This window comes from Cavia porcellus, unplaced genomic scaffold (assembly GCF_034190915.1).
Source record: "Cavia porcellus strain 051 isolate PalLab524CR breed Dunkin Hartley unplaced genomic scaffold, mCavPor4.1 scaffold_14, whole genome shotgun sequence".
NCBI classification, from domain to species: Eukaryota; Metazoa; Chordata; class Mammalia; order Rodentia; family Caviidae; genus Cavia; species Cavia porcellus.
In genome coordinates, this window is record NW_026947497.1 from 129387 (window position 1) to 148403 (window position 19017).

Genomic DNA, 19017 nt, shown 5'->3' on the forward strand with positions numbered 1-19017 from the left:
GGAATCTCTGAAAATTTAGTGGGTGAAATAAAAAGTTAATTCCATGAGGCTATAGAGGAAATCAAGTTAGAAGTGCTCTCCCATGAAAAGATACAAATAGCAACCTAGCTATAGTAGATGCTCAATGCAACTAAAGAAATAGAGAAAAAAGTACAGGAACATGAGAAACTGATTGAAACTTTTAATGAAAAATATATTAAAAAAAGCAAAATTCATGAAACAAATTCAAAGAACATCCAAGAAACAACAAAATTCTATTCAAAGCTGGAATCACCATTTAAATGAAGCTAAGGATAGGATTTCAGACCTTGAGGACAGGATTGCAATTAGTGAACATGAAAGTATAGAACTTTTAAAAATAAAAATGCAGCATGAAATTACAATCCAGCAGCTTCAAGATGATGCCAACAGCAACAACATAAGATTAATAGGTATCAGTGAAGATGCAGGAGTCAATGCAAACAACACAACTAAAATATTCAGAGAAGAAAGAGCAGAAAACTAACAAACATGGGGGAAATTCTGAATGCAGATAAGTGTGTCATATAGAATGCCAACCAGTCACAATCAACAGAAATATACACTCAGACATGTAATAACTAAGATCTCAGACATACAGCATAAAAACATATTAAAAGCTGTGAGAGAAAGCTCACAACTCACATATCAAGGAAAGCCCATTAAAATCACACCAGACTTTACAGCACAAACCCTCAAGTCAACATGAGCTTGGGTGAGGTATTTAAAAGTCCTAAAAGAAAAAAAAAAAAAAAAAGAAAAAAAAAACCTTTCAACCCTGGCTGATGTACCCAGCAAAAGTTTCTTTCAAGTTTAATGGAGAAACAAGATACTTCCATGACAAAGAATAACTGAAGAAATTCATGTCCACCAAAACAACCCTAGAAAGATTACTAAAACACATGCTAGGTAGAGATAAAAATGACCACAATTCCCCTAAAAAAAGAAAGGAACCACCAGGTAGTACTAGCAATTAAACCAGAGGGAAAAGTAGAAGGCAAACAACTGGAACTTAATATGGCAAAACATATGAGTGCTATCCACAAATGTAAATGACCTCAATTCACCTATCAAAAGAAACAGGTTGACAGAATGGATTAAGAAACATGGTCCCTCAACTGTATATAAGAAACACATTTACTGTATACAAGAAATACATCTGGCCCAAAAGGAAACTCATAAATTAAAAGGAAAAGGATGAAAAACAGTATTCCATGCAACACAAATCCAGAAAAATGTAGGGGTAACAATTCTATTTGTAGACAATGTGAACTTCAAAGCTAAAATGTTTAAAAGTGATACAGAGGGTCATTACATACTCATTAGTTGAAAATTTTAAGAGGAAAAACTAACAATTATAAATATATGTGCACCCAATACAGGAGTGCCAACTATATAAGACAGACACTATATAAGACAAATATTAATGAACAGGAAAAACCAAACACACAATAACACAATTATAACAGGGAATCTTAACAGCTCATTGTCACAAAGAGATACATTAACTTGACAAAAAGCAAAGAATAATAGAACTGAATCATACCTGTGAAAAATTAAACTTAGATGTATACAGAGTGTTCCACCCAACCACATCAGAATAAACATTCTTTTCAGCTGTGCATGAGACATTCTCCGAAATGGACCATATATTATCCCTTAAAACATTCTTAAGTAAATGCAAAGATATTGAAATTATCTCATACATAATTTCTCACCATAGCACAATGATATTGGACATTAACGGCAAAAGAAAATGGAGAAGCTGCATCAATATTTGAAAATTGAATAAAAATCTTTTGAACAACCAGTGGGCTACAGATGAAATTAAAGAAGAAATAAAGCAATATCTGCAAATCATTGAAAATGTGGAAACAACATACTGTCATCTGTGGGATGCAATGAAAGCAGTGATAAGAGGGAATATAGAAAAATAAATTGTGATATCAAAAAAGCAGAAAAAGCACAAATAACAAACTAATGCTTCATCTCAAGCTTCTAGAAAAGAAGACCAAGTTAAATCCAAAACTCATAGAAGAGAGGAACTTGTAAATATTAATGCATAAATCAATGCAATTGGAACTAAAAAATGTAAAGAATTAATGAATCAAAAGCTGGTTTTTTGAGAGAATAAACAAAATTTACACACTTCTAGCTAAATTTATCATGAAAAAGAAAGAAAAATCCCAAATTCAAACCATAAGCACTGAAAAAGGGGAAAATACAACTGATGTCATGAAATTCAAAAGATCATGAGGATCTACTTTGAAAATCACTACTCCCTTAGAATGGAAAACCCAGAGGAAATGGACAGATTTCTAGAAATATATGAACTACCAAAACTCCACCAAAAATATAGCAAATTTTAATAAACCAATATCAGCTATTGAAATGGAAAATGTAATTAAAAACTTGCCAACAAAGAAAAGCTCAGGTCCTGATGGATTCATGGCTGAATTCTACAAGAAATTTAGAGAAAATTTGATGCCAATGCTCTTACATTCTTCATTGAAATTGACAAGAATGCAATCCTCCCTAAATCATTCCTAGAGGCATGTATTACTCTCATACCAAAATGAGAACCAACCAAAAAGGAGAACTATATGCCAATATCACTAATGAACATTGGTGCAAAGATTCTCAATAAAATACTGTCAAATAGATTGCCACAAATCATCAAGAAGATTATACCTCATGACTAACGGGGATACATTACAGGAATACAGGGATAGTTTAACATACACAAATCAATAAATGTAGTATGCCACATCAACAGAGCCAGAAACAAAAAAACACATCGTCATCTCAAGAGATGAAGAAAAAGATTTTGATAAAGTCCAACACATGTTTATGAAAAAAAAACCCTTCAGAAACTCAGAATACATGTTGTCTACCTCAATCTTATAAAGGCCATCTATGACAAACCAACAGCCAACATTATACTAAATGGACAAACACTGAAATCTTTCACTTTAAAATCAAGAACAAGGCAAAAATGTCCACTATCACCCCGCATATTCAATATAGCTCTGGAAACACTAGTCAGGGCAATCAGACAAGAGAAAAAAATAAAAAGAATATAGACAGGAAATGAAGAAATTAAATTATCCTTATTTGCATATAACATGATAATCTATATATAAGAACCAAGAAAAAAACTATTTTAAAAGATTTCTAGAAGGAATAAACAAATTTGGTAGTGCAGCTGGATACAAAGTCAATGTTCAAAAACCAGTAGCATTCCTGTACACATACAAAAAAACTCACTGAGAAATTATAGAAATATCGCTCTTCATAATAGCATCTAACAAATTGAAATACTTAGGAATCAACTGTACCAAGAATGTAAAAGGCCTATTTGCTAGAAATTGTGCTACACTAAAAAAGGATATTGAAGAAGATATTAGAAAATGAAAGGCTGTATGTTGTTCTTAGCTAGGAAGAACCAACATTATGAAAATGGCCATACTCCCAAAATTGTTATACAGATTTAATGCAATGACAATGAAAATACCATCAACATACCTTACAGACCTAGAGAAACCACTCCTAAAAATCATTTGGAAGCAGAAGAAACCTAGAATATCAAAGGAAATTCTGGGCAACAAAGGCAATGCAGGAGGCATCTCAATTTCTGACTTGAAACTATACTACAAACCCACAGTGATAAAATCAGCATGATACTGGCAAAGAGGTAGAACTCAGGATCAATGGAACAGATTAGAAGATGCAAGCACAACTACAAAGACACACAGCCACCTGATATTTTACAAATGGCTAAATATGTTCCCGGAGGGAAGGATAGCCTCTTTAATAAATAATGTTAGAAAAATTGATTCTCCACATGCCAAAGACTGAAACTAGATACATGAATATCACCATACAAAAAACTAAAATCTAAATGGATCAAACAACTAAATAGTAAAGAGAAACACTAAACTACTTGAAGGCAAGCTAGGTAGATACCTTAACAATATTGTGATAGGTGAAGAATTCATGAACAAAACACAAACTCCATGGGAAACACTTCAAAGTATCAACAATAGGGATGTCATTACTGAACAGTTTCTTCACTTCAAAATAAATCACCAACAGACTGAAAAGAAAACCCACAGAATGGGAAAGAATTTTAGCCAGCAACCCCTCAGACAAAGGTCTCATATTCGGAACACATAAAGAACTAAAAAACATCAAGCCCCACCAAATTCGAAGACCCTCTCCAAAAATGGGCCTCTGAGAACATACAGTTCTCAGATGAAGAAAAAAGGCAAATAAATACATGAAGAAATATTTATCACCACAGGTAACTCAAGAAATGCAAATTAAAACAGCAATGAGATTTCATCTCACTCCAGAAATAATGGCTGCCATCAAGAAATCAAGTGATAACAAATGTTAGTGATGCTGCGGAAAAAGGGAACATTTCTCCATTCTTGGTGGGAGTGTAGACTGGTGCAACCACTGTGGAAATCAGTATGAAATATTCTCACACTAGGATTGGATGTTCCATTGATTCCAGCTATTCCTCTCCTAAGTATATTCCCAGAAAAAAAACAGAGGTCATATCACCACAATATATGTGCACCCATGTTCATAGCAGCACATTTTGTAATAGCTAAATCTTGGAAACAACCAAGATACCCATCAACCACAGAGTGGATGAAAAAGGTGTGGTACTTTTATACAATAGAATATTAGCCAGCTACAAAAGATGATTTTGATGCCTTTATAGGTAAATGGAGGCATAAATGAAATAGTCATATTTATAAATATCACATTGTGTCTCTAGAGTAAAAAGTAGTAAGAACTGTAGGGCTAACAAAACCCAAAATGTGTAATTGCTGTTGTAAAAAAGAGAGGAAAAGGAAGTTCTGTAAATGATATAACTGAATGCATAGTTTTTTAGGATTGATAACATCAAGAGGATTTTACTGGATCATTGAAAAGAACTGTTTTCAGAATCACTGTTTGAATATACACTTTGTATGCTTTACTTTTTTAACTTGACAACTATTCTAAGAGGACAATATGTGATTTATCAACTAGTGATTTGTTACTGTTTTTTTGAAATTATGTATTATTTCTACCCTTTTTCTGTTTTGTTTTTTCTCTTTAAATATTTTTTAAAGTCACTGATATAAAAAAAATGTAAAACAGTGCCATGAGACCTAGTCACTATCTCTTCCTCTTGACTTGGAACACAAACATCCCATCATGCCTGCTACTTTAAGAAGCAGTTCTGTAAGCCCTCTTTCATGAAGGTCTTCATGAGGTGATCAAAATTAGTTTGAAAACTCATGCTAAGTGCCCTCAATGGGAAAGGCAGGACAGAAACACATTATGATGTTTCCTAACCATCTCCTTACTGTACATGGTGTCTAGTGACTTCTGAACTTTCCACAAAGTTAAAATGAAGCTGAGTGATAAATAATTTGGAGCCCTTCAGTTTCTGGGGGCAGCCACACAGCACAGATAAAGACATTCATGAGAGAATGCCAAAATACTTCCAAAAGATATTTGAAGCTAAAGTATTTGAGGGGTAGGGTGAAGGGCTCTGTGTCTTTTACTGTAATAAGTTTTACTTAAACATGCACTATACTTTCAACAACACTTTGTATGTCACTGTTTAAAAATGCAAGCCTCAATTATTCCCTCAGAGTAAATAGAGAAAAAAATGAAGTTTAAATGTGACCTAAACTTACATTCTGATGAAACATTTTCTTCTTTTGAGATGACAGAAACAACTAAAACAAAATAGAAACCAGTGTGAACTGCATCTTTAAAAAATTTTATTTAAAGAAAAAACAGTATAAGTGTACAAGTAATACAGAATTTCAAAAAAAGGTAAGAAATCACTAGTTAATAGATTACATATTGTCATCTTACAAAAAGTTGTTCAAGTTACAGGATTAAAGCATACAAAGTGGACATTCAAACAGTAAGACAACAAACTGCTGTATTCAATGGTCCAACAAAAACTTAGTAATATGGACATCTATCTTACACACCTAAACACACTTGCAGTTGTATCCTTTAGAGCACTTGCTTTTCCTCTCTTTTTTACAATAACATTTACACATTTTGGGTTTTATTACTCTCATAGATCTTATTAATTTTTTTGGAAGAGAGTAAAACCAAATATGAAAAAACAAAGCAGTCATTCAAAAAAAAAAAAAAAAAAAAACAATGGACATAGTTCATGTTGTAAAAACAGAATATAAGGTAATCAAAATGGTTATCATAATGCCTCTTGCTATCTTAAAAATAATTGCCTATATTATTAGGTATAATAAAATTGAACAAAACAGTACAGAACAAGACCAATAAAACCTAAACATTGGAGAAATTACAGGACTTCAAAAGAAGATAATAGTCACACCAGAATGGGTGTCATGGTGAATCTTATTGCCTTCAAAGTAGTTGCCTATCCTCTCAAACTTGATACTATCAAACAGAACATAACAGAGTAAAATAAGTCAAAACAAGATGGTGGGAGCAATACAGGGCTTCAAATCAAGTTAATAAGGAATCAAAATTTACTATGATATATACTGCTATTTTTTGATGTTTCCCTTAATTAAAAAATAATAATAAAATATTTTTTAAAACAGTGTGAGATTGAGATAAAAGAGAACATAACAATGGAGGTCAAAACAGAGCAATTTAAGCAACACTGTGCTTCACCACAAGATAACCTGACTTAATGGTAGCTACCATAGTGTCTCTTTCCTTGAAATATTTGAGTATAACTTCGTATACTGTAGCATCAAACATATCAAGACAGAGTGAAACCATTCAAGAGGACGAAAGTATTACAGGGTATTTAGAACCAGCTAATGGAAAATGAACAATGGTTTCTATATTATCTATTTGCCTATAAAAAATTTTGTTTATACTGTCACATGCAATAAAATCTAGTAAAATACAACATGATAAAACAAATGGAGACAGAAGAAAAACAGTTTGGTGGGACTTTAAAACAAGATGATATTAAATCAGCACTAGCTATTATGGTACCTTTTATTCTTCAAAATAGCTGTTCATAACATCATAGACAACAATATCAAACAGCCCAGAATAAAAATATTCCACTTAATGAGTGAAAACTATATAAGGCTTCAAAGTCACATAATGGGGAAACATGGGTGCCAAATACTTTTATGCATTTTAATCATTTCTTACAATAGGGAAACTATTCGGTCTTCGTACATGTGTTTGATTTATTTCACTTATGAGTATGATCTCAAGCTGTGATCATTTGTTTATAAATATCTCAATGTGATGCCTCTTTATAGCTGAGTAGTACTCCATTGTATAAAAATACCACAACTTTTTTATCCATTCCTCAGTTGCTGGACACTTGGGTTGTTTCCAAGATCTGGCAATTACAAATTGTGCTGCTCTAAACATGGGTGCACATATATCCCTGTGGCATGATGCTTTCTGTTCTTATGGGAGTATGCCTAGAACTGGAATAGCTGGAACAAATGGGCCTTCCAATCCCAGCTTTTTGAGAAATCTTGAGAAGGACCTCCACAACTTGCACCATTTCACACTCCCATCAACAGCACAGGAGAGTTCCTTTTTCCCCACAGCCCCTCCAGCATTTGTTGTTGATGGTTTTCTTGATCCTGGCCATTCTTTAAGGAGTGAGATAGAATTTCAGTGTAGTTTTGATTTGCATTGCTCTAATGACTAATGATGATGAACATTTTTACATGTATTTATTTGCCACTTGTATTTCTTCATCTGAGACGTGTGTATTCATTTATGATGCCCATTTTTAGATTGTATCTTTGAATATTGTGGGTTAGATTTTTTTAAAATTCATTGTATGTTTTAGAAAGAAGTCCTTTGTATGAGAGACAGTTCACTAAGATTTTTCCCAGTTTGTGGGTTTTCTTTTAACTATGCTGCAGATTTCTTTTGACATGCAGAAACTTTTTAAATAAGAGGTTATCTGAGTTATTGATTCTGGAAAGTATTTCCTGTATGGTTTGAGTCCTGTTCATGAATTCTCTACCTGCCCCTATGTCTTTAAGGTTTTTACCCAAATAGCCTTCAAATTGATTTAATGTTTCTGTTTTAATATTCAGATTTTGATCCATTTAGAATTTAATTTAGCACATGATGAGAGGCATGTGTCTAGTTTTAGTTTTTGGCATATGGAGAGCAAGTTTTTCCAACACCAATTATTAAAGAGATTGTCAATCTTTCAGTGAACCTGTTTGAATCCTTCATCTAAGAAAAGATTGTTGAGTACATTTGTAGTTGTAGTTGTATCTTCTAATCATTTCCATTCATCTTTGGCTCTGTTTTGATTACAGTACCATGTTGATTTTACTAAGGTTGCTTTGTAGTATAACTTCAAGTCTGGGATTGTGATGCCTCCTGCCTTGCGTTTGTAGCTTAGAACTGTCTTTGCTATTCTAGGTCTCTTCTCACTCCAGATGAATTTTAGGAGTGATTTCTCTAGATCTATGAGGTATGTTGATGGTATTTTTATTAGGATTGCATTGAATCTGTATGAGAGTTTTGGGAGAATGGCCATTTTCACAATATTTACTCTTCCTATGCATGAGCAAGTGATATCTTTCCATTTTCTGAGACCATCTTCATTTTCTTCTTTCAGTGTATTATAATTTTCCCTGTACAGGTCTTACACTTCTTTTGTAACAGTAATCCCTAAATATTTAATTTTTTTGGTTGCTAGTGTGAAGGGTGCCATTTCTCTTATTTCTCTGTGATTTTGTTGTTAGTATATAGGAATTCTTTTGATTTTTGAGTATTGATTTTGTATCCAGCTACATTACTGAATCTATTTATTATATTAAGTGTCTTTTAATGGAGTTTAGGGGATCTTCTATGTAGAGTATCATGTCATCTGAAAACAATGATAATTAATCTTATTTTCATATCTTTACTCCATTTATTTCTCTCTCTTGTCTAATTGCTCTGGCTAGTATTTCTAGTTTTATATTAAATAGACTTGGTGATAAAGACATTCTGGTCTTTTGCCTGATTTTAAAGTAAAGGCCTTCAATTTTTGGCATTTAGTATGATACTGGCTGTTGATTTGTTGAAGATGGCCTTTATTGTATTGTGATAAACATCATCTATTCTAATTTTCTGTAAAGTTTTTTAATGAATGAATGTTGGAACTTATTGAAAGCTTTTTCTGCATCTGTAGAAATATTGTTATTCTTACTTTTGGCTTTATTGATATGGTGGATAACATTTATTGATTTACGTATGTTGAACTATCCTTGAATATCTGGGATGAATCCCACTTGTTCATGGTGTATAAACTTCTTAATGATTTGCTGTATCCTATTTGCCAATATTTTTTGAGGATTTTTGCATCTGTGTTCATTAGGGAGATTGGTCTATGGTTCTATTTTTATTTGGGTCTTTCTCAGGTTTTGGTACTAGAGTATTATTTGCTTCCAGGAATGGCTTAGGAAAAATTGCTTCTGTTTCAATTTCATTGAAACTTTTGAGGAGTGTCAGCATTATTTCTTCTTTATATTTCTTGTAGAATTGTTCAGTGAATCCTTCTGGGCCTGGGCACTTCTTTGTAGGTAAGGACTTAATTACATTTTCAATTTCATTAATAGAAATTGGGTTATTAAGCAGGTTTACCTCCTCTTGACCTAGCTTTGGTATTTCATGTTTCTAGGAATCAGTCTATTTCTTCTGTGTTATCCAACCTTTGAGAGTAGAGGTTTCCAAAATGTGTGTTGATGATCTTCTGTATGTCTATAGAGTCTTTAGTGATTTCACCTTTTTCATTTCTTATTGCATGAATTTCAGCTTTTTCTTCCCTTTTTAAATAAAGTTATCTAGGGGCTTATCAATATTATTTATTCTATCAAAGAACAAACTGTTTGATTCATTGATTCTGTGGATTGTTTTCTTAGTCTCTATTGCATTGATGTCTGCTCTCATCTTTATAATTTCCTCTCTAATTTTGGCTTTGGGCTTGACTTGCTCTTCTTTTTATTGATACTTGTCATGTATCACCAGGTTATTTATTTGTATTCGTTCTATTTTCCTGATGTGGGTACTCAGTGCAATAAATTTTCCTCTGAGGACGGCTTTCTTTGCATCCCACAGATTCTGGTAAGTTGTAGTTGTATTTTCATTTGCTTGTAGCTGTTGTTTTATTGCCCTGTTAATTTCTCCTGTGACCCACTGATTACTTAAGAGTGTACTATTGAGTTTCCATCTGTTTGTGTGATTTTTGCAGTATGTTTTATCATTAATTTCTAATTTCAAAGTGTTATGATCAGATAATTTGCATGGGATAATTTCAACTCTTTTGCATTTATTTAAATATATTCTATGAGCTATTTTATGGTCTAATTTAGGTATGACCCATGTACTGCTGAGAAGAATGGGTGTTCTGATATTGTTGGATGGAACACTGTGTATATGTCTATCAAGTCCATTTGTTCATGTATATGATTCAGTTCTATTTTTTCTCTGCTTATTTTCTGTATGATTTTTCCCTTGGGGTCAATGGTGTGTTATGTTCTCCTGTTATAACTGTGTTGCTGATAATTTGATTTTTCATTTCTGTTAATACTTGTTTTGTGTAACTGGGTGCGCTGGAATTTGGTGCATATATATTTTAGATAATTACCTCTTCCTCTTGAAGTTTTCCCCTAACCAGTATGTAGTGACCTTCTTTATCTCTTTTGATCATTATTGGTTTAAAGTTCACATTGTCTGCAAACAGAATAGCTACTCCTGCTTTTTTTGGGGTGGGTTCCTATTGTGTGAAGTATTGTTTTCCATCCTTTGAATTTCAGTCTGTGAATTTCCTTTTGTGTTAGGTAGGTTTCTTTTAGACAGCATATGGTTGGATTTTGTTTCTTGATCGATTCTGCCATTCTGTTTCTTTTAATTGGTGCATTGAGACCATTTATATTGATGGTTATAACTGTTATATGTTGGTTTATTGTTGACATGTTATCTTTCTGCTGTTGCTTCTTTATCTTTCTGTTCTATTTAATTGTCTGTTTTGCTTAGTGGTTTTTTCCTAATTGCATCTAAAATGTCTTTCAATACTCTTTGCATGGTTGATTTGGTGATCATGAAATTCTCCAGCTGTTCTTTGTCATGTAAGTATCTTATTTCTCCATCAATTTTGAAGCACAGTTTTGTAAGGTACATCATTCTAGGATGTAAAACATTTTCCTGTAGGATCTGAAATACTTCACTCCATGGTCTTCTTGACTTTATTGTTTGTGTTGAGAAGTCTGCTGTGATTCTGATAGGTATTCCTTTATAAGTGTTCTGTCTTTTCTCTTTGACAGCTTTTAATATTCTATTCTTATGTTGGATTTCTGAGATGGCGATTATTATATGTCTGTTTGTAGTTTTATTTGGTTATGAATATTTGGATTTCCATATGCTTCACTGATCCTGATATCAGTTTCCTATCTCATGTTTGGGAATTTTTCAGGTATTACTTCTCTAAATATCCTCTTGACATCCTTTATGTTGTCCCCTTTGTTTTCATTAATCCCTATCAATTTTTGTTTTTTTTTCTTTGTGTCATACTGCAGTTGTTGAATTGTTATTTCCTGATTCTTTGTTATTTTTAAAAGATCTTTGCTTTCCTGTTCACTACCTGCAATTTTGTCTTCAAGGTCTGAAATTCTATCTTCCCTTTCATTGAGGTGGTTTTTATAGCTTTCAATAAAATTTTTGATATCCTGTATATTTCTGTGCATCTGCTTTATGTATTCTGTTTGTTTCTTATATTGCCCATCCAGGGATTCTATCATTTGGTTTAGTTCCTCCAATTTTTAAACTGTGTCTTCTTTAGATATGTTCATCCTCTCCTTCATTTCTTTTATCATTTCTTCTTTTACCTGGAAGACTATTTCTAGTTTGAATTCCTTTAAAGCTTCCCGGAGTTGCTTCTTTATTTTAGTTGCTGTAATTCCTGATATTTGAGTTAGATGGCATATATTTTCTTCTATGTACATCACTCCTAAGTTTTCTTTGTATGGGCTGGAGTTTTGAGATTGTAATTTGGTCTTTTGTTTTGTCATTTTCCTATATTTCTGTGTTTCAGGTGTTATTCTAAGGCTTCCCCAGTGTCTGTTGGAAATCCTCTTCTATGCTGTCAGCTCCTGGGACTTTGCCACCCTGTTTCCCAGATTGATAGAGGGTTACTGTAGGTGGAGCAGACTGGATCAAGCCCAGCCTCTGCTTTCTTACAACTCCAGCATCTGCCAAACACAGCAGGAAGTGAGGAGGCCAATGCCAGTGCTCAGGACCCACCGCACTGCTCCAGTGCACCCAGAAGTTTGAAGTTCCCTGGCAGGGCCTGAGCAAGTGTCCCAAACTACCTGGACTTGTAGGAAGCTGCACAGGCTACTTATACCAGGCCGCCGAGCCTCTGAAACCATTGGTGCCTGCCTGCTTGCTTAGAACTCCAGAGTCTGCCAAGCACAGCCATGAGCTATGAGGCCAATGCTGTGTTCTGGACCCACCATGCTGCTCTAGTACACCCAGAAGCAGCACAATTCCCTGGCCAGGCTGAGCGAGGGTCCTAAACTAGCTAGACTCAGGGGAAAATGCATGGGGCACTTATACCAGGCTGCCTGGCCTCTGGAACTGATGGCGCCCACCTGCTTGTTTAGAACTCCAGAGTCTGCCAAGCACAGCTCAGAGCAGGGAGGCTGATCCTATGCTCTGGACCCACAGTGATAGTCCAGTGCACCCAGAACTTGCTTGTAATATTTTATTGACTTTACAGGCCTAAAACTGTTAGTCTGAGCATCTCTTTGGAAGATGACAGTACACATTACTGAAACTGTTGGAAATATTTTTCTGAAATCCAATGTTTTGTTCCATTTTACTGTTTTTTTTTTTCATTCCTGTACCTAGTAACCAGAGAAACTCTTTTGAAAAAGATAGTATACAACGCAACAACCGTTGTTCCTTTCATCTTGTTTTGAACACCTATATAACTAATGTCATTATTTATTGCTGTTTTTGTTTTATTTTTTTATTGTTGATTTTTGTGATTTATTTGTTTCTTGACTCTTCTGTTATTTCTTTTTTTTTTTCTATGTAAAAAGAAAAGAAAAGAAACTATAGTGAGTGCTCATGTGGTGGGAGGAGGCAGCCAGTAAAGGACAGCTCTAAACTTTCCTTGGGTACAGAGACCCCAGAATGCAGCCTGAAAAGAAAGTATGATGGTCTAAGCCACAATGAACTCAGTCTCTGGGAAGTGGGGTTTAATAACCCCTGCACAAGATTTCAGTGCTTATTTTCAATACATGAGGAAAAAAAGAGACAGTTCTGCTAACTAAAATGGTGAAAATACATTTTTTTTATTTTAAAGAGAATACAAACAAGTAAAATAAAGGAAATCCAATCATTAAAAAAAACAGTATAAGTGACACAGGACTTCAAGTCAATATGAAATCAACAATGGTGCCTTGTTTCATCTTCAAAATAGCTGTAGATAATTTCTGATATAGTAGAAAACAAACAAAACAGAACAGAATAGAAACAATAAAAACAAAATAATAAATGCAATAAATGACTTCAAAACAAGCCAATAGTAAATTCAAAATAGCTACTATAGTATATCTTGTTATCTTGGAAATAGCTACCCATGTCATTGGATACAACAAAATCAAACAAAACAAAACAGAATAAAAACTGAACCCAACAAACAGCCAAACCGATACAAACCTTCAAAACAAGATAATAGATAGTTAATAATCACTACCACATTCAGAAGGAGGTCCCTCCATAGATGCCACACTGCCTATTGTTATCCTTTGAATAGATGATCAGACCACCAGCCCTACACCTGAAGAATCAGGGAAACACTGAACACCACAAACACCAAACTGCATTTCACAAGAATATCTATTCTCACAGCCTGTGTTACTCCAGATCAGTAATTTGCTTACTAGGATGGAAAGAATTGGCTTTTCTTGTTTTGCTGCTTCTTGTTGATTTCTTGTTCTTTTCCCCCACAGTCCATGAATGGCACTGACATCCAGGAAAATGCTGGAGTCTGGCTGTCCCCAGGTGGCTGTGGCCTGTGCATGGAGCTGGATCAAGGTAGAGGCTAGATTCTTGTTCTTTTCTTGTACTCTTCCCCCCACCCCATCGCAGTCCATGAATAATGCTGACTCTGGAAAACACAAATCTTGTTCCAGCAGCTATCCCTTTGTCCCTTAATTCAGAAGTATTGCTAAGAGGCCAAGCACAAGGATGTATTACAAGTTCATTTATTTTCCAAGAAATTCCTTCCTTATCTCCCATACTCCATGAAACTTTCACCCCTTCTTTAAAGATGATTCTGTTGACACTTCTAGGACTCACTATGAAGCAATCCCAGCAGAGAATACTGACTCTGTTTTAGAGAGATCTAGGAAAATCCGTACATGTAATTGAAGGCATTAATGCTGTCATGCATCATGAGAGCATGAGGATTCTGTGGCAACCAGTAGCAGAAATGATCTTCTGAGAGTAGCAGCCTAGGGAGTGAAAAGTCCATGAAACTGCATTTCACTCTGTTCTCCAGCAGAATTGGCTTTTCCATTGTCTTCCCTTGCTCTCTGATGGGGCATTTGCCTTTCTGCTGTCTTCCCTTGATGTGGGGGACAGTTGCATTGTACTGCCCTCTGTGTTTTCTGATGTTAAATGCCTTTGCCATTGTAATGATTAACTGCAGAGCAGCTCTTCATGGAAAAGGGAAAAATGAGTGACAAGACTTCACAATACTTTATAATAAGTAACTTCTCTTTAGCCTTTTTGGAATCTAAAGCCAACAGTGACCTCCAGTAGTAGCAGCCTATCATCAAAAATGCAGACCACCTGAGCTTTGTAACTATGCCAGCACCAAGTGCCCTGGTATGCCACCTCTAAAATCCTTACAGAAGCTTGGTCCCTGAAATCCCTAAGCAAGATGGCTCTTCATAGAACAAGAGTCTCATATTCTGCCATGTTGGCATGTTGTCAATAAAGCTATTTCTTACTCAACCTCTGTATCTCTTGGATTTTTGGCAGCGATGAGACTGAACCCTTCACAATCATAGTGGGATGGCTTGAAAAAATGAGAAAGCATAGCAAATGAGGCGAAAATGCTATCAGTGCCATGGGAGATGTTGAAGAAGGGGCCCAAAGGCTCAGAGATATGGAGATGCTTCAGATGCTCATCATAAGAGACCAACACACAGGTATCCCTGAGATGACCCAACCAAGGTCACTAACTACACTTATGTAGCTAAAAATACTACTCAGAGACAGAAGTTTATGGAGAAGCTCAATTGCATGAGCTGCTTGTATGGATCTCAGCTTCCTACAGTCAGTAGGAATGGTAGATTACAGAACATTTGAGTTGTGAAATTAAAACACAACTAGCACAAATGCATGAAGTTTGCAGCAGAGTTCTTTCTTCCTCTGCTTAATTCAGCAATTTAACATTTAAGATGTATTTTGGCTTCAGAAGATATTGAAAGATGCTTCAACTTCAATCCTCATTAGCTGCAGTGGGGGCATTTTACCACACATGAGATCATGCATAGTCTCTGAAATACAACTACACCTAATAATTTAGGAAAATATTATTTTCTATTGTTGCTGCAAAAGAGAATTAGAAAAATTTACATTCAAGTAAGCAGAGCAATTTTCATTTGCCATTTTGTCTCAAGGCTGGGTTAACTCTTACCCTTCTTCATGATATAGCATACAGAAAAATAATCAGATACATATCCCTTGTAACACTAGACACACCCATTGAACAAAGGCAACAAAAATCAGGTACTGAAGCAGTTACTAAATTACTGGGGCCCTTGTTAAAAGATGTGTTGAAGCATGCAAAACTGCATTAATATGTGTCATGGCTTTGACAATTGGAAAGCTTTACAGATCAGCTGTAAAAACTTACCTTGTCAAAATTTTTGATGTCTAAGTGCTTTATTTTTTGCACTGACATATTGGGCCTTGGGGCTTCTTTCCAACAGCACAAATACTCCTATAGGAAGCACATTTTATTCATTACATAGATCTCTCCCACTTTAAATATGGTACCTGTTCTTCCTATTGATCTACATCTTTGCTTTTGTTAACCTAGGTTATATAGATTCTATACAGTCACTATTATATAAATTAGATCTCTCTAGGTACACTCCTTAATGTCTTGTTCATGCTTCACATTTACCACAGAACACTTCACAAAAAGAATATTCTTTTCTTTTTTCTAAAAATAGATATTTGTGTTATTTCTGCTTTCTTAAACCCTCTACATCATACAGATACATATGTAATCTTCATGTATTGTCATTTATATTTCTGTGCTCTGAATTTCTAAAGGAGGAATCTTGGAATTACATTTTAGGAGTGAAGATGGATTAATAGAAGTTAGATAAAGTGTACCAAGGCACAATCAGATAGAAAAAAGAATCTCTGCTTCCAAACACAGAGATCACCATCATTCACAAAGCCATATTCTATGAAGGTTTAAAGATAAGAACATATATATGTACCACCTATCTCCAGTGTAATCACTGCATGCCATAACTGTAAACTAAAATTCATAATAAATAATAGTAATGATGAAAATGGAGGGAAGAATCTATTGTTGATGCAGAGAGGACAGTAGGGAGAAGAAAGTGAGAAGAAATAATCAAGATATGTTAAGTACTTGCAGCTACCCCTTAGAATGAATGCAAACATAATGAAGAGTAAAAATATTCTTATATAAATAAAAAATAAAGCAAATTTGAAGGCTCCAAACACAAAGGAAAGATCAGGAAAGGGAAAAAATTAATTATTATGATTTAATCCGTGTATGCTGTTATGCATATGTTGAAATATCACATTAAATACCATTATCATGTACAATTAACATGCCATGTTACATAATTGAGGAAAGCATATAAATGTGCTACTGTAAATGGAAATCATCTCATTGCTAATAGGGCTAGAACCATTCATGTGACCAGCACAAAACAAATGTACATACATAAGTAAGAAGCACATCTTTCTTAAAATCTATGACAATATGGTCTATGATGAAAGATATAGCATTGGCACTTTAATTTTACCTCATTAACTTGAGTTAATGAGGTTGGAAGTTTTTCCATGTATTTTTAGTAACTACCACTCCTGTCATTGTCAAAGCCTGGTCATTTGATGGCATATGTACCAATAGTATGTATATTTCTCTGTGAATTTGATAGTGGGGAAAGTATCTCATTGTTGGCACATGAACACAAATATTTCCTATAACTTGTTATTTACTGTTAAAATTATTTGTAGTGATTTTCTCTTTCTACATAATTTTCAAAGCCTGCATAAAAAATTCAGACACTCAACATTGTGAAAATATTCACCTATAATTGTGTTTTGTATATTTTTGTTTAGCCTTTTAATCCATCTTCATCTTTGTTTGAAACACACATTTTTTTCACAGAGAAGAAGACAGAGGTAGCCAATCTAAACTATAAGTAGTTCTGTATTCCCAGTTATTCTGTGGACAGGCAGCACCAGGACTCACCTGCAATCTTTGACTCAGTCTAGTACTTTCTTTGCTGTGTATTTTGCCACTTCAGTGGTGACACACGAACAGATATTTCCTCTCCCTCCAATGAGAGGCTGCTTCCTTTTCAGGAGTCTCTTGAATGCCTCTTTCATCTCCTTGTTCCTCAAGCTGTGGATGAAGGGATTCAACCCAGTGATGGCCACAATATAAATCACAGAAATCATTTTATTTATATCCAGAAATAAACTCAAGCTAGGTCAGTCATAGGTGTCCCATACAAGTGTCCCATACAAGATTGAGATTGCAGCCAGGTGAGAGGAACATGTGGAAAAGACCTTACATCTGCCATAGGCAGTATGGACGTTCAAGATGGCCACTGTGAGGCACGCATAAGACACCATGGTGATTCCACAAATGAGCACTACTATAGCTCCAGCCAAGACAAAAACACCAAATTATTGATCCCGTTGTCAACACATGCTAAAGAAAGCAATGGAGAAATATCACAGAAGTGATTGATTATGTTTGGACACAGAAAGGTAAGGAAAATGAATGGGTTATAGTGCTTATAAGAGCTATGGCATAGTTCCCTGTCACACGCAGACCCTCTGGGACATGATGACTGTATACATCAGAGGCTTATGTACAGCTGTGTACCAATCACAGGCTATCACTGCAAGGACAAAACACTTCACTGCCACAAGCAACCACATCTGTACAGCATAACCCTCAATAAAGATGATCTTTTCTATGAAGATATTACACAGGGTCTTTGGGATGATGGAAGAAGAGCAAATGTCTATAAAGGACAAATGGCTGAGGAAAAATTACATAGGGCTGTAGAGTCTAGGATCGAGCCATCTGAGAGTGATCATCCCCAAATTACCACCCAGCATGATGAGGTAAACAGATAGAAGGAAGAAAAGGGTGATCATCTGACGAAGTTGACCTGCAAGGCTAAAGATGAGTAACTCTCTCACTGTCATCCAGTTCTTTCCATTGGTGTCACTATGAATCTGTCATGAAAATGAAAAGAATTATTTCATTACAAAATACATGAAGAACTTTTATAAGTAATATTTAAACCCAGAAAAATTGTTTAAACACTTCTATAAAAATACAGTTTTAAAATATTACTTAGCTTATAGTTTAGATAAGATCCCTAGCTAATAGGTCTGTTTTATTGTTGGGGAATGTAGCCTTGATCTCTGGATCTGATCCAGTTTCCCAACTATGTGATCTAAAACTCTTTCTTATTACAATACTGCTTCAACAGAGAATCAACATCCATGATTTCTCTTAAAGTATGAAGGGAAAATGAAACCCACTTGAGAATACTTTTGAAGGGGCAAACAGTAAGGCAATGACTGTTCATATCCTCATAGTAAACAAGGAAAAGCAAAGCAAGAGACTACTGTCCTTACTGAAGGATACAAATATTATAATGTTCCTAAGACAAAATGTGCAGGGTT

General features: G+C 34.7%; 1 pseudogene; it reads right to left on the minus strand.

The window, feature by feature from the left end:
- Positions 1-17574: 17574 nt before the first annotated feature.
- On the minus strand, positions 17575-18531 carry LOC100723447 (olfactory receptor 5G3-like; annotated as a pseudogene).
- Between the last annotated feature and the right edge of the window lie 486 nt (positions 18532-19017).